Source organism: Carettochelys insculpta, chromosome 29 (genome assembly GCF_033958435.1).
Source record: "Carettochelys insculpta isolate YL-2023 chromosome 29, ASM3395843v1, whole genome shotgun sequence".
NCBI lineage: Eukaryota > Metazoa > Chordata > Testudines > Carettochelyidae > Carettochelys > Carettochelys insculpta.
Window position 1 is genome coordinate 13,294,159 of NC_134165.1, and position 26,983 is coordinate 13,321,141.

General features: G+C 42.8%; 1 protein-coding gene across 5 annotated transcripts in view; it reads right to left on the reverse strand.

The window, feature by feature from the left end:
- Window positions 1–26,983, reverse strand: part of HIGD1C (HIG1 hypoxia inducible domain family member 1C) — a 54,259-nt gene that overhangs the window by 15,931 nt on the left and 11,345 nt on the right. For 2 of the 5 annotated variants that reach the window (XM_074979932.1, XM_074979931.1), the window contains one exon: window positions 3,166–3,256. The exons of 2 other annotated variants lie outside the window; for them this stretch is intronic. The gene's annotated coding sequence lies outside the window, so the exon portion shown is untranslated. The remainder of the gene's footprint in view (window positions 1–3,165; window positions 3,257–26,983) is intronic. One more of the 5 variants, XM_074979933.1, reaches the window with a different exon arrangement.

Here is a 26,983-nt window from a genome sequence, read left to right on the forward strand (position 1 = left end):
GGCTGGCCTGCTGGCTGATTATTGCCCACCTCTGCCCTCCGGAGTGTTCATCTTTTTTTTTGTTTTGGCTGTGTCCTCTCCTTGCATTAGAAAGTGCAATCCATTGACTTTAATACTATAAAAAGATCTTAAGGACATATCTCCCAGTGTGTGCATGTGACACCAGGACTGAGGCCTGACTCTGAAATGGCTGCACATGACTTCCCTGAAAAAGAGACCCTGTGCCTTTAAATCCTCAGCAAATGGAGAAAAACAAGCTGTGATTTATATAAGCTGGGTAATCATGTGATTTGCAGGAAAGCTCTCTCCCTCTGCTCCCTCCCCTCCCTGCTTCCCCTCCCCACACTGGCCTCCAACTGGCATGCAGCACAGTTCCAAGAAAGAGGCACAAGCATTGGGGCCTGAGCAGGGGGCGGAAAGGGGAATGGGGGGGTTCATTCAGAAAGAGAGAAAGTAAAACAAACAGAAGGAAGGCGGGAAAGAAGGAGGCGGGAAAAGTGGGGAGAGGGGCCTCCACATTCTTTTCATTTCTGCAATTCTTCGCCCGCCATAGAACTACGTACGGGCTATCAGAAAAGCTGATTTTCTGTCACTCAGGCACTTACCCACAACTCTAAGCCCAATTCACAAACTGATCCCACCAGCAGGTTATTTATATTCATGCTAGCAGGGGTAAAAAAAAAAAAACAACTTACACAGTTTACAGTATTCTGGTGGTATCCAGTGCTTGTACAATGCAAAATCATCCAGGCTACTAGCAGAGAAGAAATGAACGACATCTTCATGTGTTCCACGTGCCAGTATTCATGTGTGTATATGAATATCCCATATTTCCTTTGCTTTTATTTTATTCATTAACGCCAAGAGACATTTTATTCATTTAGTAAAGATTAAAAAACCCAACTCCGAATGACCAGGCGCAGAAGCAAGCAGTAGCTAATTTTTTATTGAAAAGTAGAAAGAAGTGGCCCTTTATAGAGAAGAAAAGATATTCTCCTTTGTGATTAGCACACAGGGTTTTGTTTCGGGTGAGTTGAACATGGCCTTTTAGATCAGGGCCAAGAACAACGGAAACTTGGATTTTTAGATGCCATTACCAAGCCATAAATCCTGGCATATGTTTCTTTACAGTATTGTGGGGAGAGTGACAGCTAATGAGATCGAATGCTGCGTTGTTTTACTCCAGCCATTCTAGTTGGGCAAAATAAAATCTAAATATTCCCTGCAACAATTTAGCTCATCTCATGCATATTTTGAGCTTTTGTTTGTAATTTTTTCCCCCATAATTCTCCATGAGAATAAAATATGGGGCAATGCCTTCAGGAGGCAAGGCTAGACCATCAAAGTGTCTCACAGTCTTGTGTCTCTTTTAGCCGTTGGAAACACAAGCTCAAGTGGGATAACGAAATGTCTGTGAAATTCACAAAAATAGCTCCACGTTTACATGTGGCCCGTCAATTTAGCATCTGAAAACGTGGAGCATGTGCAGTATGCCTCACTTGCTGGGCGCACAGACTCATTGCAGGGAATGAGTTTTGCTAGTTTCTCAGCTCTTGAGGGAAGAAGCAAGTGTCTTTTCCTTTCGGGCTTGTTTCTGTAAACAGTGTGGGCAACTAAACGGAGAATGAGGGAAAAACCTTAATATAGCAAAAATGAGTGGCTGATTGCTTATCAGATGCTCCTCTGAGACATGTTTTGCAAAGCTCACACATAGGCTCCGGTCTGTTACTTTTAAGTTCCCTGCATTCTGTCTTGCCCCTCAGGCCTGTAGGGCAGCCGCCTTATGGATGTCTTTCCCTCTCTCACTCCAGGGGCCATTTTTCACTCATCTTGGAGTTCACTGCTGCATGTTTGTTGTGTTCTGCCAAGAGCTGCCCTGCCAGTTTGCTTTGTCCTGCCAGAAGTTCCATCTTTCAAATTGTTATTTTTTTAGGTGTAAACAGCATGACCGAGGACCCAGCATGGGTCATTTTGGCGGGGAAAAAATAAAAGCTTGTAGAAAATGAGCATGATGACTCAGGAAAAATACGGAGGAGGGGCACTTGAGGTTCTAGGACAAAGCCGCTGTCCCTTTTTATCTTTCTACCCATGTTACAGTAGGAAACACAATCCCAAACTAGCCTTCAATGACCTCAGTTTGAAAAAGAACAGTAAGAGTGCAGCTGTAATATGACACATAAGCAGACTGGTTACACCTAGCAGTAGTTGAACTGAAAATCTCATGGCAGGCTACGAGGCCACTGGAAAATTCCAGACAGATGTTTTTTATTCCTTCCTACCCTCACTCCTCCACCCCAGGATTTGTGACAGTTAGGGGTCTTTCCTCCTCCTCATACCTGACTTCAAAGAAATAGCTGCAGCTGCTTTTCCTGTTGCGTTGCTCAGAAATTTGCAAAGGCCAAACATACGATGTCTTGGTTGGTGCAGGGCATACAGTTCAGAAGCTACAGACAACTCCATAATGGAAAACCTAGACAAGTTGGACACTGCTAGTGAGAGATCTCATTTCCTTATGGCTATGAGGCACTCTCACATGAAACTAGGGCAGGTAGACCTACTAAAATCCTTGCCCAGCCATGAACTGCATAAGCAACTTGCCAGGAGCCTGAAGACAGCACTTAACTGGTATAAATGGATATTGCAACCCCAGGAAAACTGGAGAACTTAGCTATGTAGAAAGGCGTTGCCATAGTGAATCTGTTATCCTGCCTCCTGCAATGGATTGTGCCTGATGTTTCTGAAGACAGAGACCCTCCAAAATGTTACTCATTCAGTATTGTATGTGGGAGGTGGAAGAAAGTAGAGTCTTTACTGCTCCTTGAAGGTGACCAGCTGATGTCTTGCAGTGGAATAGCGAATTACTCTTATTATTTTAGCGTGCACATTTATTATCATCATCAACAAGAACCACCATAGGCTGAATCACCCTTTGGTGTCTGATGCCTCCCTTACTATTTCCTTCCATCTTCCCCTGGCTAGTGTGGAGCGGCTTAATTTCTGTAGACTAGCTCCGCACCAATCTAGTATATCATCTGCCCATTCTCTGTGGGGTTTGCCACAGAGTTAACTCTATTCCAGATGCACATTTGTAAAGGTTATTAATGCCCATCCAGTTATGCAGCCTAAAACTAAAGTTAGAGAAAATAGAGCTCCCTCTCTTCCTACCTCTTGCTGTCCCTCTTGAATGCGTTCTCCTGAATGGAAACATGTTTTCTTCTGCCATATGAAGGTGTTTCATCCAGAATATGCTACTGCTCTGAGGGGAAACACAGAACATGTTCAAATTAGATTTTCATGCAGTGGCAGGACACTGTTCAGTTAAAACAACACTCATAGAGAAAGAGAGGAGTGTGCAAAGAGGTTGTATTAGCAAAGCACGTGGAGTTAGATGTCTAGCGACGCATCCATGTCAGGCAACCTCGCAGAAGGAACACCGCTCTACCTCCTGCTGTCTTTTTCTTGCTCCTTTTATTTTATATTTTACAGTTTCTTTAATCCTTGATTTCCTAGCTTTCAATTTCACCTTCTCCCAGATAGCCAGCCTCTGACATGGCTAGGACAACGTAACCAAATGGCATAAGTAAATTGTTATTGCATTGGCCTGTCACCTTTCCAGGTAACTCTCCCATCTGAAGGAGGTTACAACTCCCCTCATCCTAGGGAGTTTAGGGGTCCTCCATTAAATCCCTCGATTTGAGTTAAAAGCTTTGCCCAAAAAGCACAGTTAGAAATGTCTGAGGATCTTATCAGTCTCCTAAAATACAAGGAACTAGTTCCTATGATTTGGCTGTTTGCTTCACAAATCCTTTTCAGCTGGAATCCACAGCGGAGACTCAGCCAAATGAAATACTCCAAAATCCAACATTTTTACAAAACAAAAAATCAAATGTTAACAACCCATTTCCAATATTTGGTAGCTTATATAATACAAAAATTAGTCTTAGGTGACTGAGGCCTGCAGGGGGAGGGGTGCAGGGAGGGCCACCCTGCGGGGTGAGGGGGCACCCCATTTAACAAAAATTTTGATGGGGACAAGAGTGGTGGGCTTCTTGGGTATGACTCCACGGCAAAGTGATTTTGAAATAACATCTCCAGAACAGCTCTTCTGTCATAGGTCATAAAGCTGGGTGTGTAGACATACCTCTTGAGGGCTACCTCAAGATACCTCTGGGGATATTAACAGTGGGGAATTATGTTTAAACCACCCTTTTTGTGTTTTGATTTGTCTCTTTCCCCTTCTCCCATGCATATCTACTATTTTCTTAATTTCCATCTCTTTCTCCAGGTGACTGGAAAGAAACAAGCAGCTGTACATTTCAGCCAGCTCCCATCTTGGGCAGGTTCCATTTTACTAATTGTGGACATTTGATTCAGGGTTAAGAATTGTACAAGAAGTATGTGTGTTTTGATCAGCCTTTCCCTTCCTCAGTCTTATTTCTTGTGGTACCTCTCCCTGTTTCATCCAACTGTGCCTTTTTATCATTGTTAGGTTTTGTTTGTGCTTCATGAATTTTAGGGGAAAACCAAATGACCAGTCTAGGGTTAGGCCTACACAGCATAGTTATTTTGACATAACTATCATAGCTCTTATGCAACACAACTGCTATTTCAAAATAATTTAGCAGTAGCAGTTGGCTTATTTTGAAATTGGTAAACCTCGTTCCATAAGGAATAGTGCCTATTTTGAAACAGCTATTTAAAAATAGTTGCTGTTAAGACAATGGCTGTATTTTGAAATAGCCTTTATGCATGTATATGCTGTAGTTCGAAATCGCTAGATGCGAGGGACAGCGGAAACTTTGAAATAGCCACTTATTTCCAACTTTGGTGCTGTGTGTACAGCACCAAGTTTGAAATAAGTTAGCTTAAATATATTACACAATTTGTGTTGCACAAATTGCATACATTATTTTGAATTATGGCTATGTTGTAGCTGTAGCCTAGGAGAATAAAACGTTGTCTGTGCAGCATGAAGAATTAAATGTTTAAATCTTGCCCCAGTCTGAAAACTCATCCCCAAAGCATCAAGTGAGACGTGACACAGAAGGAAATTCAAAAGAAAAAATGCCTAAAATGGGGATTGTTTTCACCTGGGAAAGTCTGAGTCTGATTGCACAAGCAACATTCAGTGTCAAGATTTTTCTGCCTACGTGTTGGGGATTCAAATGTGGAGGTTGGCTTGAGGTCCCTTTTGAAAATTTGGTGCAATGTGGAGAACTGACTCACTGTTGAAGTCATTTAGCTTTTTATCCACAAGAAAAGAAAACGTGTCAGAATACCATTACTGCAACAGCTGTTGGTTCCATAATTCCCGGAAGAGGTAACCAAAAATCACTCGGAAATTAATGACACACTTAAGTAATCTACTAGTCAACAATTCAACAATTCACTTGGGTGCTCAGAAGTTCTACAACATACACAAGGCAGAGAATATGCAATTCTATTTTAACAAAGTCCTTTGGGGAAGCAAGTGTTCTGGTCTATTTTAAAGCTACTGAAAGATTAGAATCCACATCTCATGATGTGCTGTGTTGCAAATTTGTTTTGGGGATTAGACAGAGAGAGTAAAGTTTAGGTAATACAGCCCATTAAAGGCAAAAGTGCAATGCCTAAGAAGCTAGAGAAGTTCTGTAGATTATAAATATACCAAAGACTCTTTGTCAGCTATCACTGATGGAACACTAATTCAGGGATACCCCATCTCAGAAGAAAAAACAGGCTTTAAAATCTTTACAATTCTGCTTTGATTTAGCTACCTTCCCTTTCTTTCTCCCTCCACCCCAAGTCCAAACAATTTAGTGCTGCTCCTGGAGCGAGGGTGGACAAATTCTTATTTGTCCCTGGTAGGAAAAGGCTAATTCTTGGAGGCAGAAGGTTGCTAGTGGTAAATGTGATTTAACCACAAGGCCTTCTAAAATTTCTCCTTGTTTTCCCCACTTCAGTGTGTGAAAGTAAAAATGTGTGGTAATTCCAGAGCTTCGAGAGATGAAACTAAACATCTGACTCCCTTGTAGCAAAGGGGCCCTCAAGAGGTAAAGCTGCTGCAAGCTCAGGACAGAAAATCACTTTCTAATTCCCAGGGCAACACTCCTGTTTCACAGCAACCCCTGAAGAATTTCCAAGGCTTTTAACCAGAAGAATCGTGAATCTAATTATCTGCCAATCTCCACTGTTGCACCAAGAAAGCCTCCCATTATTGGTGCTTGGTGACTGCAAAATACATCCTCTCTCCCCCGCCCAATGTTCCTTTCTGAATAAGCAAAAGGAAGGAACCAAGCCACTAGTAAAGCCTGGACTTCGGCTGACCCCAACACACATTCAGTATAGGTTATTTCTTCCCAATTGGCTACCTGGAGGGATGGAACAGGTATGATTGATTAGGTCTCCTCCATCTCTAGAAGCTATGAATTGATTAGCTGATTTCAGCTTGCAGCTTTAGACAGTCTAGTAAAGTTTAACTACTTTTAAAGTACAACTCTGCAGTGCCAAATTCAACATAAACTTTGCTCGGCTTTTCTGCCAAGCTGCAAAGGCTACCTGGTACTCCAGCTAGGGAGTAGCTTGACTGAAAAACACCCATATATTCCCGAGAATTAGAAATACAAGGGTTGATATTCAAATGGCAACCATTGCCTCCCATTTGCCCATTCATCATATAGCAGCTAAAAAGGGTCTTCCTCCTCTGTTGAGCTAACCGTGCCACACCTGGTCTTTACATCTCTCCATTGGCTTACCCTTGGACACTGCATCAAGTCTGAGTGTCTCTAGTCTGATTTAGTGATGTTTTTGCATCCATTTCATGCTCGAGTAAACAGGTATACAAGGATCAAAGCTGTAGAGAATCGGCCCAAGTTGTCTCTGTGTCTCAAAGTGTGAGCTCTTCAGGGCAAGTGTCTTGCACAGTGCTGAGCAGAGTCAATGCTTTACTACTAATAAAACACTTACTATGATTGCTACATCTTAGCCCCATGCTTTTGAAAATATCACTAACTATAGGTAAGGTGTAGAATGTTTTATATATTAAATAAGGCTCTGCTTCCTTCCTCGGCTCTCCCCCTTGTTGTCTTTTATTTCATGGCTCTCGGGGCTGACTACAGCCACAGGACTGTAAAATTTGTGTTTTGCCTCAGCAAAGCTATAAATCTTTGGTGTTTAAGTGGCTTTTGGCCTTTTTACCCATCTTCTTCCTGGCTCATAGTTTAAAGTATACTTCCTGTGAAAGTTGTTAATTCTTTTAATCATAAAACTGATACATGCATAAATAAATGAATAACCTAATCTTCACATTGAGATTCTATTGGAGACTTTTTCTATCCAGATGCACAGAGAAGGAATGTTTAACATACAGCTGAAAAACAGAGGATTCCTTCTCATGTTGTTGTTGATGTGTGGTAAGTGTTGCTGCTGCCGAAATTAATCTTAGACGTTCGGCTGCCATTTTGTTGGTCCAAAGTTATCCAGAAATGCAGAACATAACAACGAATAATTTATAGAATGCAATGTGGGTGCTGCGGCTTGGCAAGCTTGTAAAAATGTCTGCATCGGTCACATGGTTCTCTGCATCTGAACTTGGCAAACCTTCAGCAAATGTCTGCTTCAGCCACTGGTTTCTCTGGCTCGATCACTCGGTCATAACTTTGGTATGAGAGCGTGGAAAAACCAAAGCATTCTTCAGATACTTTGTACCTGAGCAGCTCACTCTACTCCAACACATCCTTGCAAGCACCTGGCTGAAGACTGTATATCTGAGCAGTTGCTTCACACCATGACGACCCCTGCCTACTCAGTCAGCCCTTGCACAACTGGTCAAATTCCAGAGACCCATGTGAGCCCTCCCTACGAGATTTTCTCTTAAACTGCAGGGGGAGGTGATGGCTAAACCCACGCACCGAGTGCAAATTGAGAGTGGCAATAAGAGATTTGTGTTTGAGTCTTTCTGAAGTTGGCAGTCTGCCCTTTTTTTTTTTTCCAATTACATGTACAGTTGCTTAATGATCCCCTTTTGTACAGTAGAAGTGCAAGGGGGAGGGACAGAGGGAAGGGACCTCCATTGTCTTTTGAAGGATTAAGTAAAATATATGTAAGGACATCAAGTTTTCTTTGTGTCGTTTCCTCTGCTCTGGTGGTGGAAAATATAGATGTTAGGGCTGCACATGACAGACAGTCCTAGTGTCTTTCTGATGTAATCAGGCTGAATAAACAGCCCTGATTTTTTTTTCCCCTCTCACATTATGTTGTTCTCTGTCCTTAGCATTTTCATGTGTTCATGGAGCTGAATCAAAATCTGATGTGTTATTTCAGGATCAGCAGAAGAAATGCTGAACTCACTACAGATGGTTCGACAGACACACTGAGCCGTGTGCAGTGTGGGCCATGGATTCTGGCAAATGTTAATAAAATTGAGGTGTCACGGATCTATCCCATCGTGGAGGACAAGCCTGTCGCAGCATTGCATTTCTCCCTGTAGTGCTGTCTGGGGCACACTCTGCATTGCTTTCGTCAGTGTGGTCTAGTGGATAGAGAATTGGACTGGAATGCAAGAAAGGTGGTTGCTATTCCTGCCACTGTCCTAGTGAGTGACCTTGGGCAAGTCACTTGCTGTGTGACTCAGTTTCCCCATTTTAATGATAGTGACTTCACTTCATAAAGGGCTTTATGATCTACTATAGAAAAATCACTATATGAGAGCTAAGCATTGTTGTTTATCACTGTTCCTTGAGACTTTCATGGGGCAATATATGATGTATCTGCACGTTTAAAGTTCGAGATTTGTAGCACAAGCTCAGGGTTGAAAAAACACTTTTGAAATTGTATCAGGCTGGGGGGTTCCTTTGCTATTACTAAAAATAATTGCTTTTTAATAAGGAGTTTCTCCATTACTGTATAAGATCTGCAGAGGGCGACTCCCAGCTGAGACAAACTACACAGAATTCTTACCAGCACAACATGTTTTAAGTCAGCCCACAAAGGTGATTGCCAATAAAGACCAGTTCAGCACAGCTCCTTCCTGTTCAGCTAGAGGTATTTGGCCAGTAGGAGGTGACTTCCAGAGGAGCCTGTCTTATTCCAGCTTTTGCCAGCTCAGGTGAGGGTAAGCTCCCTTCTTAATTACTTCATATAGTTGCTCCACAGAGTGCTCCCAATTTGTCTTGGCTGTGGTAACACAACAGCCTCAACAGTCCAAGCCCTTGCCAGGTATGCAAAGTTGTGCGGTTGCAGCGCAAGTCTGAGTGGAGAACAGGAAGGTGAGGTGCTATGCGTAAGTCCTTCGTACTGACTGGAAGCAATGCCCCAACTCCTTGTGCGCACCCACTTCCTTAGTCTGAACAGAAAGCAGCGTGTCAAAGTAGAATAGCCTTGGAGGAGCTTTGGGCTTAAATGTAGTTTTCTTATTGCATACTCCTGTATTACAATCTTACAATCTTTCCCCAGTTACCCCATCTTACTATGAGGAAGGGGTAACTGGGCAAACACACCATAGTGCTCTCATTAATGATTAGGGTCTCTTGTATTCCCTATCCTGCATATAATTTTTTTAACCTTATGCACTCGACAGTCTGCAACTGCTTTTTGATGGACGAAGCCCACAGGGGACTGGGCCTCCATATTAAATAAGGCACTCCACTGGTTGGTTGTCTGCTCTTGTGTTTGTTAACCTTCTGGCAGCACAGCATTTTCACTGCCCACCTCACGGGAAATTGGGCATTGAAGTAATAGTCTTCACAGCCACAAGAATGATTGTGATGTGAAAAATTCAGCAACATATCACTTTCGGAGTCAAGCAAGAGGAGCAGAAGACAGCCCGTGGGAGAGGAGACCTGAGTTCAAGCCTAATTGGGTCATACTCCCCTGGCTGAGTAAAGAGATGATGAAAAGAGGAAGTTTTACAGTGAAAGTTGATCTGTTTGAAAGTTTTCTCCAGAACAGAAGCACTTTAAACAACAGTAAACCAGTTTCTTGCAACTTTCAGTATTTTGTAGTACTCCAGTAAATGGTGATTCAGCATCATTGGATGAGCTTTTCAACAACGAACCATCCCCTGCACTGACACCTTTTTGGAGATGGTTTCTCTGGGCTTGACGTTTCACTCTAGCCAGGGTGTTACCTGTCTAGATAGATTAGTGATGCCATTAATAGAATACCAGCCCTTACTACCATGAGATGAGCATCTTGGCAACCCCGTGGGTTAGCTACCCAAGTCACAGTCCTCCCTTCGGTCTCTCAATAAAACTCAAAGGAAACAAAGGAAAATTGGATGCTCTCATTGTTTCATATCAACTTTTGGGGTTTGGACTTCAAGCTGCACCCACTTCTGAGGCTTCAGTTTGGAAGACTTGGTGCTGACTTAGGTTCAGGGTATGCTGCATTTGACTTGCAAATAAAGCAGCAGCAAGTGCACCAGGCATGAAGGTTCAGTCTGGGTCAGCTGTCCTGTGTGACTTTAGGCCTCATGAGGCTTTGAAAATCTATTATCTGAACTTCTCGTAGCTTCTTGGATTAAACTAATTGTATTCTATGGCACTTTAAATATTCAGCCAGCAGCTGGTTATTCATCTTTTCGGATGCCTTTCACTGTTATAGCTCATTATGAGGCAAAATTAGTGATCTGACTGAGTGACAAAGCAATGACCTTGTGGATAGAAATGCAAAAGAAAGTGCCTCTTACTCCTTTCTGTTTGGACTTTCTCAAGCTGACAGAAAATGGCCAGTTGACAATTACATGAACAGGGACCGATGAATATGACATAGTGGTCCAGAACTGGGCTTCATATCTTCTATATATCTCCTTTGAAAAAGTTATAACACCAGCTTTGGGAGAGTGGCAACCACTAGGTCCAAACTTATGCTGCAGCTGGAAGCAGATTAAGAGCAGGGACTCTGACTCCCAGAACTAGTGGTTTAATAATGCTGTGGTATGTGTGTGTGTTTACATTTGTCTTTTCCTCTGCTGGCATTGGAGGGGTGGGGGAAAAGGGACCGAAAAGGCTCCCAACAGAACTATTACCCCTTTTGTGATCAGTGTTGCAATGCTTGGGGAAAACGTGTACCATTTGTTCACTGCACCTCTGGCTGTTTCTTTCCCTGTGTAGGGAAGGTGGAGGATGCTTGGTGTTAGTACAACAGTCTGTTTTAAGGACCAGGTTTATCTCTGTTTATGTCTGTCCCTTAGTATGTCTGTCACTCACCCTCTCTGTGTAATTTCAGTACTTTTTAGTTGGCTTGGTCTCTCCTAGAATGTTGTTTCGTTTTGTTACTCTCTTTACGATTCATGGAAACACTAGCATCGTACGCCATGACCCCAGACACGTGCCTTCTTATGGGATCTTAAGCAAGAATCTTGTTGTCACCTACATTACCGTACACTCGCTAGACTTCCTGTTCTGCCTCTTCTGAAATGACCAGAGGTGCAATAATTTTAGTGGAAGATCGGTGGCTGAATCCCCAGCATGGTTTTGAAAATCTTAAACCAGATCACGGTTGTATTCTATACTGCAATCCTGCTCTCCTCTTCTTAACAGAAAAGGGAGAAATTTAATTTTTGATAACATAGTACCTATCTCTTATATAGCAATTTTATTCAGTAAATTTCAAAAATAAATGTGGGGAGATGACCATAACAGAGAGAGTGATTTAGACAAGGACTGAACCATTTTATCTCTGATAAATACTTCACAAGTGAAAGAATGGATCTGCTAGGATCAGCACATTCCGTCATAAATTATATTACACTTAATCATCTGTGGTATTAACAGAACTACACAACCCATGACAATGGGGACCTTAGTGGAGCAATGCTATTTACCTCCTCTGTAAAGTGTTTTGAGACCTATGGATGAAAAGCACAGGATTAGAGTTAAGGATTACTGTAACTAAGGAACAGTCCTTGCCCATACAGTTTACAACTTACAACAGGGCAAAATGTGATGGATGGGGGCTGAATATAATATATGAAAGGGGGAAGGAAGAGGACCAGGATGGCAGTAATCGGAACACAAGTTCTCACCAGTTTTCCAGGCATTATGGTTCTACCTTTCCAGTTGTTACTTTTACAAAAGATAACTGCTGCTTTCAGCCATCATCAGCCTCTCCATCTGTACTAGGCATGTTGTCAGCTATTTGAACTGCTTCAGAACCACAAGTTAAGGCAGAGACACTTTTTGTAAGACACACTGAAACAAAAGCTGCCTGTGAATAAATGTGTGTGGTGCCTGATAAGGCTTAAATGGAAAGCAGTTTTACAGAGCAGGACTCTATTAGTATCACCCACTCCTGGGGATAAATACAACTTCTTACTGTCTGTTGAGGGGGAGCCGAAAGATAAGGAGATGACAAAACACAATTTTAAATGTTCTCTGAGAAGGTGTAAATATAATAATGAGTCATTGGTAAAAGAAAGTTTCAGCTGGAAGAAAGGAAGTTGTGATTCTTCAGGCTTAATTGTTCAGAGGTTCTTTACAAAAAATGCAAAGTATTGGGGATTTTAAAGAAATTCCAAATGTACTATTTGATTAAAATTGTGCAAATTCCACAGTCATCCACCCACCTCTCCCTATTTTTGTCTGATTTCAACTATATGTATGCAACCCTCATTGGCTTCAGTGTGACTTCAGTCTAGCTGAGATTGTATTTTAGCTGTGTGTCTCTTGACTTTCTTTACTAAATATTTGCATTGGGAAGCATGGTAATTTCTAGAAGTTGAGTGACATAAGTCAGCAACAGATTTTCAGGGAAGATGTGGACAAATTTGAGAGAATCCGGAGAAAGACAACAAAAATGTTTGAAAGTCAAGAAAACATAACCTGACCTATGAAGGAAGATTTGAAAGAAAATGGGTTTGTTAGTCTGAAAAAGAGAAAACTGAGAGGAGATATGATAAACTTCTTTAAGTACATACAAGGTTGTTACAAGGAGACGGGAGAATTGTTTTATCTTAACCTCTGAGAACAGAATGTAAGAATGGCCATACTGTGTCAGCCCAAAGGTCCATCTAGCTCAGTATCCTGTCTTCCAACAGTGGCCAAGGCCAGATGCCCCAGAGGGAGTGAACAGAACAGGTGATCCTTCTCCTGTCACCCATTTCCAGCCTCTGACAAACAGAGGCTAAGAACATTATTCCTACCCAAGAAACAACGGGCTTAAATTGCATCAAGGGAGGTTTAGGCTGGACATTAAAAACAACATTCTGTCAGGGTGGTTGAACACTGGAATGAAGTGCCTAGAGAGGCTGTGGAGTCTCCGTCATGGGAGATACTTAGACAAACATTTGTCAGGGATGATCAAGGTGGTGCCTGGTCCTTCTGTGAGTGCGGGGGACTGGACTAGATGATCTCTCGAGGTCCCTTCCAGTTCTGTGATTCTATGACATGGGCCTCTTCACATATTAGGCACAGATAAGAACAAAGTATTGGTCTCCTGGCATGTTAATAAGAAGCTGAAATTCTCTGGGAACTGAGTCAGGTGCAAGCAAAGCTCTTTTCCTTTGCACAGATATTTTGGAAGTCTGTGGTACTAGGCAATAGTTATTGGAATGAGGCAGTGTTGTGTGAATTTAGCACCCATTACCGTTAGGGCAGCAAATGTGACTTGGAAGTGAACCTCAGCTAATTTCATATCATTCCAATTATAATGATATTTCTTTCAGGCCCCTTAGAGGCCAAGAATTATTGCAAGTCACAAAGGTCAGGGGGTCACCGGTGTTACCTATCTTCTTTTATGTTCTGTAAAGGTTTGAATTGTGGGTTTTGTTCTCCTCATGCTGGGACAGACGCCTCTGGAGTTACAAAGTGTTAAAACTGCCTGGCAACAGATGAGAGGTTAGTGAAATCAATAAGGGTAGATAGGGAGGGGTGGAGGAGAGGTTACGCACACTTTGTTCTTGCAATTTAGGTCCCTTGAATGATTTTTGATCTAGGAACATAGAATTTGTTATGTGTTATTCAACCATAAGTTTATCAAGACTGACCTCTTGTCTCCAGCAGTGGCTAATACCTGGTGCTTCAGAGAACCCAAAAATCCCTATAATGCAATTGGTCAATGTGCAGTTGTATGATGGGATAGGGCCCAGCAATAATCCATACCTCTTTTCATTATGGTGAAATGCTTTGTAGCACATTCCAGATTTTCCTACACCTTCTGATGTCTCCTACCTATGGTTTCATGCATGTGTGTTGTTAATCTATGTTAGCTATTCAGTCTGGATTAGACTGACAACTGTTTTCCAAATGCAAATGGTAGAGCAGATTTTTGTGCCAGATTTCAGCAAGTGTATACTGTCAAAATTCCATTGAAATCTATGGTGCTAAGCTGGTTTACACCAGCTAGGAATCTGGGGCCTTTACCCTCTCAGGCCTGTCTTTAGAGAGAGCATCTAGGAGCTGGAGAGGAACCACGGTGACTGAAGAGGGGGCTTTGAACTGAAATGGGACTTTGCATGGGAATCCCCAGATTTATCTGCCACTTTGAGAGGTTTCTGGGGTTCCTAACTCAAGTAGAGTATTGGAACTTAGCCCCTCTTCTGTTCCTAAAACTTACTTGGTATGCATGGCACTCACTGCTGCACTTCTTAGTCTAAAGACTCTGAAATTCCAAATTAAAAAAAGAAAGTACAGTGAAAGCAAAAGCAGGATAAATACCCTCAGTGATCTGGGCTGAAGAGCTGGAAGCTCTATTCATGTGTTTAGAAAGACTCTGAAGGTTCCTAGTAGCAGCTGCAGCACAAAGCTTAGCACATTCATTTGGAGACTGCCAGAAATAGGACTGTCAAGCCTGAAATATCGCTGCATTTCATTATTCTTTAATGTACATTACCATTGGCACTTTATTACTGACTAGGATATGTTCTCTGTAACTGCTCTGAAGATACAAAGAATCCATGCGCTCCACAGCAGTGAAGTGAAGCAGTAGGCAGGGGACCCTATGGGGTTTAATTGATCTGCAGTAACCTGACCTAGGAGGAAGAGAGGTTACATGGTATATATATATTGGGAAGGGAGAGGAATGGGACACCAGGAGCAGAGACTTAAAAGGCTAAATGGAAAGGATTTTAAAGAGCAGCAAGAGACCCTCGGTCAGAAGGAGTTGGAGGGTTTGAAGGACTGGATTAGCAGATGCTGTGCATAGAGAAAATGGAGTCAGTCTAGTGAATTCAAGGTGTTAGTGCCCTCCTGAAATGGAAACCAAGTGTGGTCCTGGCTGGAAGAAGATGTTAGGTATCACAGAATCATAGCACTGGAAGAGATCTTAGGAGGTCATTGAGTCTAACCCCATGCTAAAAGCAGGACCAATCCCAAGTAACTCATCCCATCCAGGGCTTCCTTGAGCTGTGGCTTAAAAGCCTCTCTGAATAGAGATTCCACCACCTCCCTAGGTAACCCATTCCAGTGCTTCACCACCCTCTTAGTGAAATGTGTTTTCATAATATCCAATATCTAGGCTCCCCCTCTGCAACTTGAAACCATGTCTCTTCGTTCTGTCGTGTCACCACCGAAACCAACCCCTCACCATTCCCTTTGGAATCCCCACTTCTATCCTCTTTGGATCCCACGAGTACAGGTGGACTAGGAACAAGGTTTGGGTATAGGGAATACAGGGAAGATTGGAACGAATGCAGATGGGAAAAGTCAGGAGGAGAGAACTCTGCTCTTGATCCTTCCCCTTCAGAGGAAAGTATGCTGGACTAATCTGCATGTTTATAGTAAAATTGACACTCAAAGCTGCTGTAAGTAATTCAGTAGGAGCTGTGATCTCAATTACACTGCATGTCCCAGGGGTACAGAGAGAGGCAGGCTCAGGACCATCCAGCCTGTTCTGTGCCATTCTGCAAGAGCCAGACAGATGGGGACTGGCATCACTGTAATCAAGTCATACTTCCCATGGCGATTGGTTTTAAAAAGAGGTGGGTGAATGAATCCATCTTGTCGCTTTCAAATGATCCAGCTTGTTTCGCACAGCCAGTCTGGTGCTTGTGTGTGAAGGAGGAATTAGAAAGTGAGCGTGGAACAAGGGAGAAGTGAGTAACCCCACTCCATGTGTTCAGCCCATCCATACACCAAAGCGGCACACTGAATAGCAGCACATTGGCACTCCCCTCACTCTTCCAGACCAACCTGCAGATTTACACTGCCAGTCCTAACATAGTCATCTCTCAGGAAGGACCCAAGGTTTAACTCTCCATTTCCAAAGTGAGGTCATGCCTCTCAGAGGTATGGGTACCCTGTAGTTATAACCAAAATGACAATGCCAAAGTGCAGATGCCATTTGTTTGCCTCTGGTTTGTGGTGGATTTTCATAGATATTGCTGCCAAGCTTACAGAAGCGATGGTAGAAGTGACACCACTCCTCCATATCTTTCCCCTCCAGTGATTGTCAGATAAGTGGACTGCGCCATTTATCAATCAGTCTTCCAGTTGGCATCACAAGCTCAGCCTCCTTTCTGAAAAATCAAGTTGCTCTCTACCTACTTCCTACATTGTCACCAACAGTAAAAGTTCTTGGGTCTGAGTGTGGCTGACAATGTATTTGAAAATAAGGGGTGGGGGTGGAACAGATTCCAGTTTGTTCTTTTATTGGCATTAAAGGAATGGTGAGAATAGAAATTTTGGTTTTTTTGTGAATAAATTAAGCAGTCAGGACTCCAGAGATGCACAGAGGAATTCTTCTAAAACCAGTGCTTTTTTTGGTGCCGGTACATGCTGGCACTGGTACTTTTTCCAGAAAAGGCACCATCTAACACTAAAGCAATATGAAAGCGTTTTTGGAATTTCTCTGTCTCCAACACTACAGAACCATAGAATTCAATCGACCAGTGTTTCAGCTGGTGTCCCATCTCAGCTGTGTAGTGGTAACCAGTAAGAAAATCAGACATTTCTATTTGAATGAGCTATTAAATATCCCTCTTCTGCACTGCAGAAGTGCACCTGCACCCAACTTTATGATGTTGGCCTTCCTGCATAGTCGTCATTCTTTTGATTGAATACGATGTCATCCTGGGATAGAATAATCGCAGCAAACCAACTGTCTATCTCCTCGTTTCATACTGAGGCCCTGGAAATTGGACAAGAACAGAGGACAAGCCCTCTTATTTTTGTCTCAGTTTGTTTCAAGTTCACTGAAGACACCATACGAGAAATTTTTCACAAGTCAACCAGGTCATTCTTATGGGTGAAAGACAAAAAAAGTAATTAAACTGATGCATTTGGCTGACCATGCTGTGGCATCACCAGGGAGCTGGTGCAAGTACAATCCCTTTCTTGTGCAGTAGTTACAACATTTCTTCTGCATGGTGTTTCAAGTCACATCTTGGACATGCCTCTGCTGGGCTAGGACTACTCCCAATTAATCCAAAAAGATCCAAAGATTCTTTGTGAATGAGGGTAAGTCGGTTACTTGGATGGAGAAGAGTGTGTTCTCTTTTGTCTGAGGAATTCAGGTGTTTTAGTTATATTTTCCAGTGAGTGTTTTGGTGAAATGTCAGGCACAACTCACCGCTGTGGTGTCATCTGCTGGTCACATGGGAATTAGTTCATCCAGCCACCAGAGCACCCTCTTCTGGCTGGTGTCTCACCCACTGTTGCCTATGTGTCTGTTTTCCATCTTCTATCAGGACTTGCATCCCTCCCCAACCATGGAGTCCTTCCCACAGGCTACTGCCCCACTGCAGGGCCTCACACTCTGTGGTCTTCCCCATACCTCTACGCCCACCTTGCCTCACTAACCCACTGCCAGTCTTCACCTAGCCCCTTATCTCAGTGGCAAACTGCAGTGTGAAATGGCCACTCATCATTGGCAAGGGGTTGAACCTGCTGCCTTCTGCTGCCTCTCTGCCACCCTAGTACCCTCAGGCCTTGTCTTGGGATCTGCAGCCTGGGGCTTGCATGGCCAGAGCTCCCCTGGCTCACCCTGTTTTTCCCAAAAACTGCTCTGTTAGTAGTACCCTGCTCTAGCAAGCAGCTAAGTCGCTCTCTCTCCAGAACTGATGCAAGAGTGTGTTTTCACCCTGGCCATCAGTCTTTTATACCGTCACTGATGGCTCTGATTAGCTGCCACAATCCTTCCCCTGATTGGCTCCCAGGACAGCCCTCTCCCAGGGCTATTTTTAACCCTTTGTCTACAAGTGCAGGGCAACTGCCCCATCACAGCAACTAATTATACTGTTTCTTGTATGGGTCCTATCACATTTGCACCTGTGTGTCACATGTTAATCCATGTATGCTTCCAGCTCTCCTTGGGAATAGGTTTTATTATCACCATTTTACAGCTGGGAAAAATAAGACCTGGAGAGAATAAATGACTTGCCCAAGATCATCCCAAAAATCTTGACTCCCCTTAGGTTCCGATCTACTGCTTTAACCTCATTGGCCCCTTCCTTCTGGAGTGTCAGCTGTGCTGGTGAGGAGGACTGTCCAGCTGAGAAGAGTTTAATGCATGACTAGGCTTTCCCAGTAATCCAATGTATTGAAAGAATGCCCAACTAAAGCTCAAGATCTAGAGCTGAGAGTCTCCAATGCTCTTCTGATACTAGAAATCAGCTTCCTCTTCCTGCCTCCTGCACTATTATGCACTGCCTCCTCACACACAATCAATTCCAGCATATATATTAGTGATGGAGGACATGCAAAAATTCCAATCATGCTCCAAATGTGGCCAGAACATGTTATCATAGGTCTGTGTTTTACCATGCCTTGACAGAAGAGTGGTTAGTCATGAATGACATAGGTTACCAAATCTGGGGGAGGGAAGACGTAAATCTATGTAGATTTTGAATATATTGAGACCAGCGTGATTTTCACTCATTCAATGTTTGTACAATGCCCAAAATGAGGAAGACATCACCCTGATTGGGGGCTGTAATGCAAATTTAATAATTTTAAGTGTCCTAGGTTGTCTTTTTGTTTCCCTTAAACACGCATGTAAAGTTTATTCGTATAGTAGCGAGTATGATATTTTAATGCCTATCAAAAGCAGGTGAAAAAGAATGAAACATTCATAATGTGCCGAGTAGTACTTTTTAAAGACCAGATGCTTACCTCTTCATGGTACCTAAGACATAGATAGTTGTCCTAGGGGAGGTACACATGAGTAGTATTGATGTTATGCATGATGACACTTCCAGAAAGGCTTTGAAAATCTTACATCGTTGTGTATTTTATGTGATTTACTTTTGTGAAATTGTGACCTTGTGGATGCTATCCTGTCTTTATATGATTGTACTAGAGGATTTACCTGGTGTTGCTCAGGTCCTTGTGGGGAATCAGGGCAGGGTGTGAGGGGAACAATAATCAGAGCTGGGGGTTGGGAGGTGTTTGGGGGTGGCTCAGAGCAGAGTGTGGTGAGTGCAGGAGTCAGGGCGGAAGGTGAGGGGAGCAGGAGTCTGATGGTAGCAGAGGGTTGGGTGTGGGAGGTGGTGCAGGAGTCAGGGCAGGATGTTGGCTGTGTGGGGGCTGAGGGCAGGGTTTGATGGGTGCAGGAGAGATTAAGTGATTCATTAGGTCAGAGTGAAAAGGGTATGCAGGGTTTTCCCAGCCCTGGCCATGTTAGGTAGCTGGGAAAAGCAGAAGAATGTTATTCATTGCATAGTGTTTCCTGCCTTATCCTGATGCAACTGAGTATGGACTAAATTCTTATGATTAAGCTGATTAAGAGAGGTTAAAAGAAGAGGACCATGTTCCATGCAGTGTATTTTATGGACGTAATGGCCACTGAATTACTAAAAGGCCTAATTAGCGCTGGATGGGGCCTTATAGTTGTATCTTTAAAATTAGAAGAAATGAATACATAAATTTACCCTGCAGATCTGAGCTAACTTCAACAGTGTGACATTAATTAGCACTCTAGTTTGCTATCTGCGCTCTGATGGCAGAGTGATTTATGAGGGGATCAATAATAATTTCTTGGCTTTCTTCATTGCAGTGCACTTTACAGACCAAGGGCAAGACTCATGCCTTGGCCCCTGTCCAAAGGGTTGGCTGGAAATGGGGGCTCCATAGTGTAAGCTGCCAGTGAGGATTGGGCTGACACCATACAGTGCAGCCTATGAAGCTGGTAATGCCAATGCCAATAGAGAGAGAGGGTGAGAGTACATCCCCTTGGAGATGCACTTTTTGAAGGCTTTTCCCAGTCAGCCTCCAGGCATTGTATTGCTACTCCTTCCCCAGCCAAACCCCTGCTGTCAACCCTCACTACCACTTTTTACATGTAATTACTAAAGTACTAATTCAAGCTTAAATCCACTAATGGTGCAAACATGCATACATACCTATGTCACCACCATTTGTGTCTGATAAACTTGCCTCCCACTGGGGAGGGGAGGAGACATTACAGGGGCAGGCAGGAGGAGGCATTTGTGTTAGAGGAGGAGAGAAGGAGCATGGCAGAGGAGGAGGATAGTCCTCAGAAGGATGTCCAGGCCCATAAAAGGTCAAGGTATTTAATGGCTTTAGGTAGTAAGAGGCTGATCCTCCCCTTCTTGCTATTAGGATGTGGTTGAAAGACCCCCTGATTTGCAGGGGAGGAGAGAAAGGTTCTTGTTTGTGTAGGGAGAGAAGAGACAAGCAACCTCCCTAGTTCCTTTCTTCCATTCATAAATATCCCTAAAAGTCTGAGAGCAAAGTTGGCATCTCTGCCCCGAAGATGAACAATGATGGTACAGCTATTTGTGATGCACAAAGATGGATCCCATCTAGCACAGATGTTCCAGTGAGACCTGGGGATGAAGTTTGTACCCTGCTGTCCTGCCCTTCTGAATCTGGCTGTAAAGGTGCAGCAATCTTTTCAGCAGCTTCTGAGTCAGAGGCAAGTGTACCTACTGAGCCCATGTGTATGCTACAAAACTCTGTTGACTTAACTGGTGTCGGCATATGGCCACTGCAGAAATCCAATTACTTATGTGCATACAGACTTTGCTTCTTTTGTTGGTTGTGCACATCCTCATCACGAGCTCTTATGTCAGTTGTATTGTCAGTGTGGGACATGTTGGGACAACTCCCGAAAGCCAGCAGCAGTCAGCATAAGGAATGCAGTGGCACAGTGATGCTGCATCTATGCCACTTGGGGAGGTGGTTTTACTTGGGGTATGTGTACTCTACAACCTGTGTCAGTAAAACTGCCATTGCTCAGGGCTGAGAATAGTCCATTCCCCTGAACAACATAGCTTTCGCATAAGCTCTAGTATGCACAGTGCTATGTCAGTAGGTGATCTTCTCCTGCCAACACAGTTGTGCTTCTAGTGGGGGTGGCATTTTAATGCCAACAGGAAAACACTCTCTTGTTAGCACAGAGCCATTTCACCGCACATGCTGCCGGGGAACAGTTGTACTGGTAGCTGTGCATAGAGAAGCTATTAACGTTGGCCAAAAGCAAGGTCAAGTAAAGACACTTCCAGTGGCTGATGCAAGTCACTTTATATTAACCTAACTGCGTAGTATGTACCAGGCCTTAACTGACCAGTACCACTTTCTGAAACTCTGGGGGTGTTCTTTAGAAGCCTCTCATCCAATGCTGCTTAGCTTGTGATATCAGAAGAAATCATATGGTATGGCTAAGGGTGATATCTGACAAGGCCCATATAGTGTGGCTGCAGGCCTTCACAACATCAGAAGAGCAAAGGATCAATTTCCACGTGGAATGCTTCCCCCGTGGGGTGGTAACTTTCCTGAAGCAGACCAAGAGACGGCATGAGTGGGGAACCTATATCTCGTTTTCTTTTGCAGCAGTTAAAACATTAACAATAATTTCTTCGACATCTCTAGCACTTCCCCAGGTAGATGCTTCTATAATGCTCCTCTGCCAAAAAGATCAGCAAATTCCTTAAGAATCAGAACAGGCCAGTTTCTTGGATGGAGAAGGACAAAGGAGACAATAAGGAACTAGCACTCTATGTCAAAAAGCATATTCAAGGCTAATGCAGATGTTCACACAGTGAAGCCACAGTAAAGTAACTAAGTGTTAAAACTTCCAGAAGAACTCTTATACTGTACATTTGCAATTTCATTATAATTGCCATACTTAGAGTGATCCAAATGCATAATAAACCCATTGCCAGAATCTGGGAGTTCCCTGGACTGGAAGAGAAAATGAGGAAGACAAATGTGGCCAGCTTTTCCTCCACAGCCCTTGAGTCAGAAAGTGGTGAGGCAACTCCCTGGCCTGAAATCTCATAAATACAAACCAGATGCCAAGGCTGTGACCAGAAGGTGGGAGAGTAATAATGTGCATTAAGCATAGGCTTGGAGTTTGGAAACTACATTTCTAAACCTGCTCTGGCACAGTTTTTCCTCTATGGCCTTGGATAAGCCACTTTTTGCCTAAGTTTAACCATATGCAAAAGGAGGATAATGTATACCTAATCCATTGGATGTGCTTTCTAAATGCAGATGATTTACAGAACTCAATACAGGTTGAACCTCTCTAGTCCAGCACTCTGGGAACCTTACTGGTGCCAAATAAGAGAATTTGCCGGACCATGGGAGGTCAGTATTGTCTAGCAGCATTATTAACCCTTCCACTGCTTCCTGGGCGCTCAGAATGCATTTAGAGGTATATTACAGCTAAAAACAGCACAGAACCCTAAGAGCCAGGATCGGTGGCTGTAAACAAACTTTATGAAACTACAGGAAACTTGGCCACAACTATGATAAGTGGTCATCTGGCTAACTAAAATCATGCTAGATTATGGATGTTGCCAGATGAGAGAGTGCTGGACTAGAGAGGTTCAACGTGTAGGTGGTATAGAAGAGAGATTTTTGATGCCGTTTTCAGTCCTCATAGAGGTTCGTTGACAGAGCAGCAATAGAACAAGAATTGTCACATTTACAATCCTGTGATGGGAACTACAGGACAAAGGACAGACAATAGACCATCTTGAATTCTTGTCATCTCCTTATTCACCTGTCCAGTTAATCTCAGCAGAGAAAACCAGGGTTTGAAACCAGAAAATCATCCAGAGTCCTCTTCAGTTTATTCTTCTTATTAAGAATGCATAAATTCATGTGTGGTTCTAATGCTAAGTTTTCACCAGCGAACGTCCCTGTTAAATTCCAAATTAATTTTTTTTTTTGGTGCCTTGGAATAAATCCTAGATTCCCTCCAAAATGGCAGTTGGAGCAAAGGAAATAAATGACTTGTTTCGTGATGGATTGCACTATGTGTGGAAACTTAATTCTATAGGATGACATGCACTAGAACTGATGCTGTGTACTAATTATGGAATGATTCAAGAGGCTCGTATTGAGCTTAAATCATCATGGCCAGTATGAGCTTGTTTGCCACATGGGCAGAACCCCAGCAACAGTCAAACCAAAACTCACAATCCGTTTCCAATTCTAAAGTTAAATCTTCTTCTTTTATGGTCCTAAAAGAATTAGTTCAATGCCTTCTTTCCCAAGATATGCCCCTGCTCCTGATCATTAGAAAATGGGCTTCTTTCAGTTTTTCTACTTTTTTACATTTTTCTACCATACAGGACTAGTCAATTATAGCACAATATATTCTGGAATTACAGCAAGTTCTTTTCAATTTATTAGGGTTGGGTCATTTTCACACAGGTTCTGGTACAAATCTACGAGGACAGAAATGCAAAAAGCACATAATGAAGAGACATTAAACTCCTAGTGATAGTTTCTTGTATCAACACAAAGGATTATTTGTATGGTCTTGTTAGTTGCAATTTTGAGATATCTGGAAAAAGTTGTGATTTTCATAGCAAGTAATGCAGAAGTGTGGTGGTGTGCAGTCATAGAAATCACACTGGGATTGTTCCCCAGTTTGCTTAACATGCCACTGACACCCACCTTCTTGCTCTCTGGGGCTCCCCACCACCCTGTTCTGCTAGGGCAGATCCTCTGGTCTCTTCCAGACAAATCAGAGTTGGGGCTACTGCCTCCCTGCAGACACTGAATCCCTTCAGCTCTGAAGGACTCAGTTCTAGGATTCAGCACTCAGGAAACCAACTCCCAAATGGGACCAAACACCCCCCCCCGACCCCTGAATAAATCTGTCTTTCTTAGTTTAAAAGTTTTAGACATGGGAAGCTTAGTCAGGTAAGCTTCTGGTATCAATGAAAGAGAGAGAGGCACAGTAGTTGCTCCCTGCCAGGTAACAATTATTTACTTTGACCTTGATGGTAAACAGAAGTGTTTTTATTAAGTACAAAGCACAAGGTTTAAGTGGTTGCAAATGAAAACAGGCATATCAAAGTGAGTTACTAAATTAAAATGAACAGAAAATGCAAATTCTTACCCTAAAAAGCTGTTCTTACTGAAAGTATAAACTTGAAGTCAGAGACAAACTCTTTGACATGGGTCTCCAATCCTCCTTAAAGTCCTTTGTATCCTTTTCAGGCATGCCAGGAAGTTTCTGAGCCCAACTGAAGACAAAAGGGGACTGCTTCCCATTGCTTAAATAGACTTTTCCCCCAGGGCAGGAATATTTTTGGTTTGCCAGCCCCCGTTTCGTGCAAAAATACCAAGTTCAAAAGCAACAAGAAGTCCTGTGGCACCTTATAGACTAACAGATATTTTGTAGCATAAGCTTTTGTGGGCAAAGCCACGCTTCATCAGATGCATGAGTGCGGGGGGGTGGTTTGAAGGGTATTTAAAAAGAGTGGGGTCCCAGTAAAAGGGAAGGCCAGAGTTCAGAAGATCTATTCAGTCAGGGTGGAAAAGGCCCATTATCAGTAGTATGTATCAGAAGAGGAAAAACAAGTCAGGGATATCCTCCCCCCCCCCCCCCCCCGTCTTATCTGACTTGTTTTTTCCTCTTTTGATACAGACTACTGATAATGGGCCTTTTCCACCCTGACTAAATAGACCTTGTCAGCTCTGGCCCTCCCTTTTACTGGGTCCCCCCTCTTTTTAAATACCCCTCTGAAACCACCACCGCCACTCATGCATCAGATGAAGCGGGTCTTTGCCCACAAAAGCTTATGCTCCAAAATATCTGTTAGTCTGCAAGGTGACACAGGCCTTCTTGTCGTTCTCAAAGATACGGACTAACATGGCTACCTCTCTGATACAGGTTCAAAAGGGTTTTTGCTCCCAGGTGATATGGTCACATGTCTTTTTAGGAGAGCTGCTGGCTTGGGACTTAGCTGGTGGCCTACTGAAAGGTTTGTTTAGAGCAGTATGGGCTAAGGGTCAAAAAGTTTGAGAACCACTGTTTTAAATCAATCACCTTCTGGACTTACAAGACAGACAAGGCTGTTTACAAATCATTGAGTTGATCAGCCAGTCATTAGGCTTCAGGGGCACCAATAATGGCTCACATCAGCACATTTAAAACTATAAACTGACTTACATTTCATATTTCTAACTTCACATACAAGAAAGATACATGCACCAAAATTGGATATACAGATCCAGATGACTGTAACATTAAAACTGATAGGTAACATGAGGCATTTTATCTAAACCACCTTTGAGTTATGCTTGTCTATTGAGTCTGTTCTGGTCTGGCTACGGTCCTGAAGAAGTGGGTCTGTCCCATGAAAGCTCATCTAATAAACTATTTTGCTAGTCTTTAAAGTGCTACTTGACTGCTTTTTGTTTTGATAGTGTATAGACTAGCACGGCTTCCTCTCTGTTGTTATTTATATTTATTAGCCAGTGTCTATAAAGCATGGTGGGGGCAACTGTCACAAGACTAATCAATGAAACTTATTCAGGCTCAAGGTACGATCAGAAGTGTAATGCTATTTTTCCATCTTGACCTGCGCAGTGAACTGTAAGTCTGTAGCATTTAGCAGTCTGCTACAACTCCCTAACATCTGCCTATGGGGGAAAGATATTGCTCAACGCCGAGGAATGCATAGCCAATGTGACAGCAATAGGAAATAACCTCAGAGATTATAGTGGGGGCCACGAAAGGGCAATGAATTCAAAACACAGACTGAATGTAAACAACATCTTGAGTTTGCAGGATTCCTGCTTTGAGAGGTCTCTGAACAGTGGGACCACCGATCATTAAATAAGTAAATAAGATGATTGTTCAAAGACTTTGTTCAGATTATTTTTTTTAATCCTAAACAATGGAAGATAATATTCTCTTTCAACTCAGTTGCTAATGACCAACAGTATAATGCAGTTAATTCAGAGCTTTCTGCAGAGGTTACTGACGGGTGTTCATTTTGTGGGTATATGTGTGTGCAGCTGTTGGGCTGGGTTTCTCTGGCTATGGCTAAACTACCTAATTATTTTGAAATAACTGAGCTGTCATCTAGACTGATATTTCAAATAGTGGGTGCATTATTCCGAAATTGGTAATCCTCAAAGGCTGCACCTCACTTGCATTCCTCTTTCGAAAGAGGAATGCAAGTGAGGGAAACTGAAAATGCAAATGAGGCACTGATTTACTTATCATGCTTCATTTGCATAATCTCTTTTCAGAAGAGATTTTTTTCGAAAGAAAAAAGTAGTGTAGACGGGGCTCTTTCGAACATAAACCCCATCTTCGAAAGACCCCTTCTTCCTGTTTTGAACAGCTGAATATCTTATTTCAAAATAGGGCTGCAGTATAGCCATAGCCTCTGTATGTGAAGTGTCTTACTGTATGTTTTTGAGTGTAGCATGACCATAATGAGTGAGTGTGTGCATGTTGGAGGATGATTCTGATACACTTAGATTTTTAGCACAACCTGAGAGACATCCAGTAATTAAATCTGCACCAGACAGGTTTTTTTTTTGTTTTTTGTTTTTTTTTAAAAAAAAGTCAAAGGGAAAGAGAGGGAAATATTTTCCGAATAGCAGCACTGAGTGTGTTTTTCAGAATGGAAACGTGTCATATAAAGTGGTGACGTCTCATTATTCTCTGGGGCAAGATGGGGTTGAATCTAAAATGGTCTGACTAACACACAGCTCAGACTGACACCCATTTACCAACATCTAAGACTCCTCACCACCTTCCAAGTGGGCCACACTAGGAAGTACTGTGTCAGTCTGTGGCCTGGCTATTGCACAGATAACTTCTTTTCCAGTGACACCTCACAACAGCT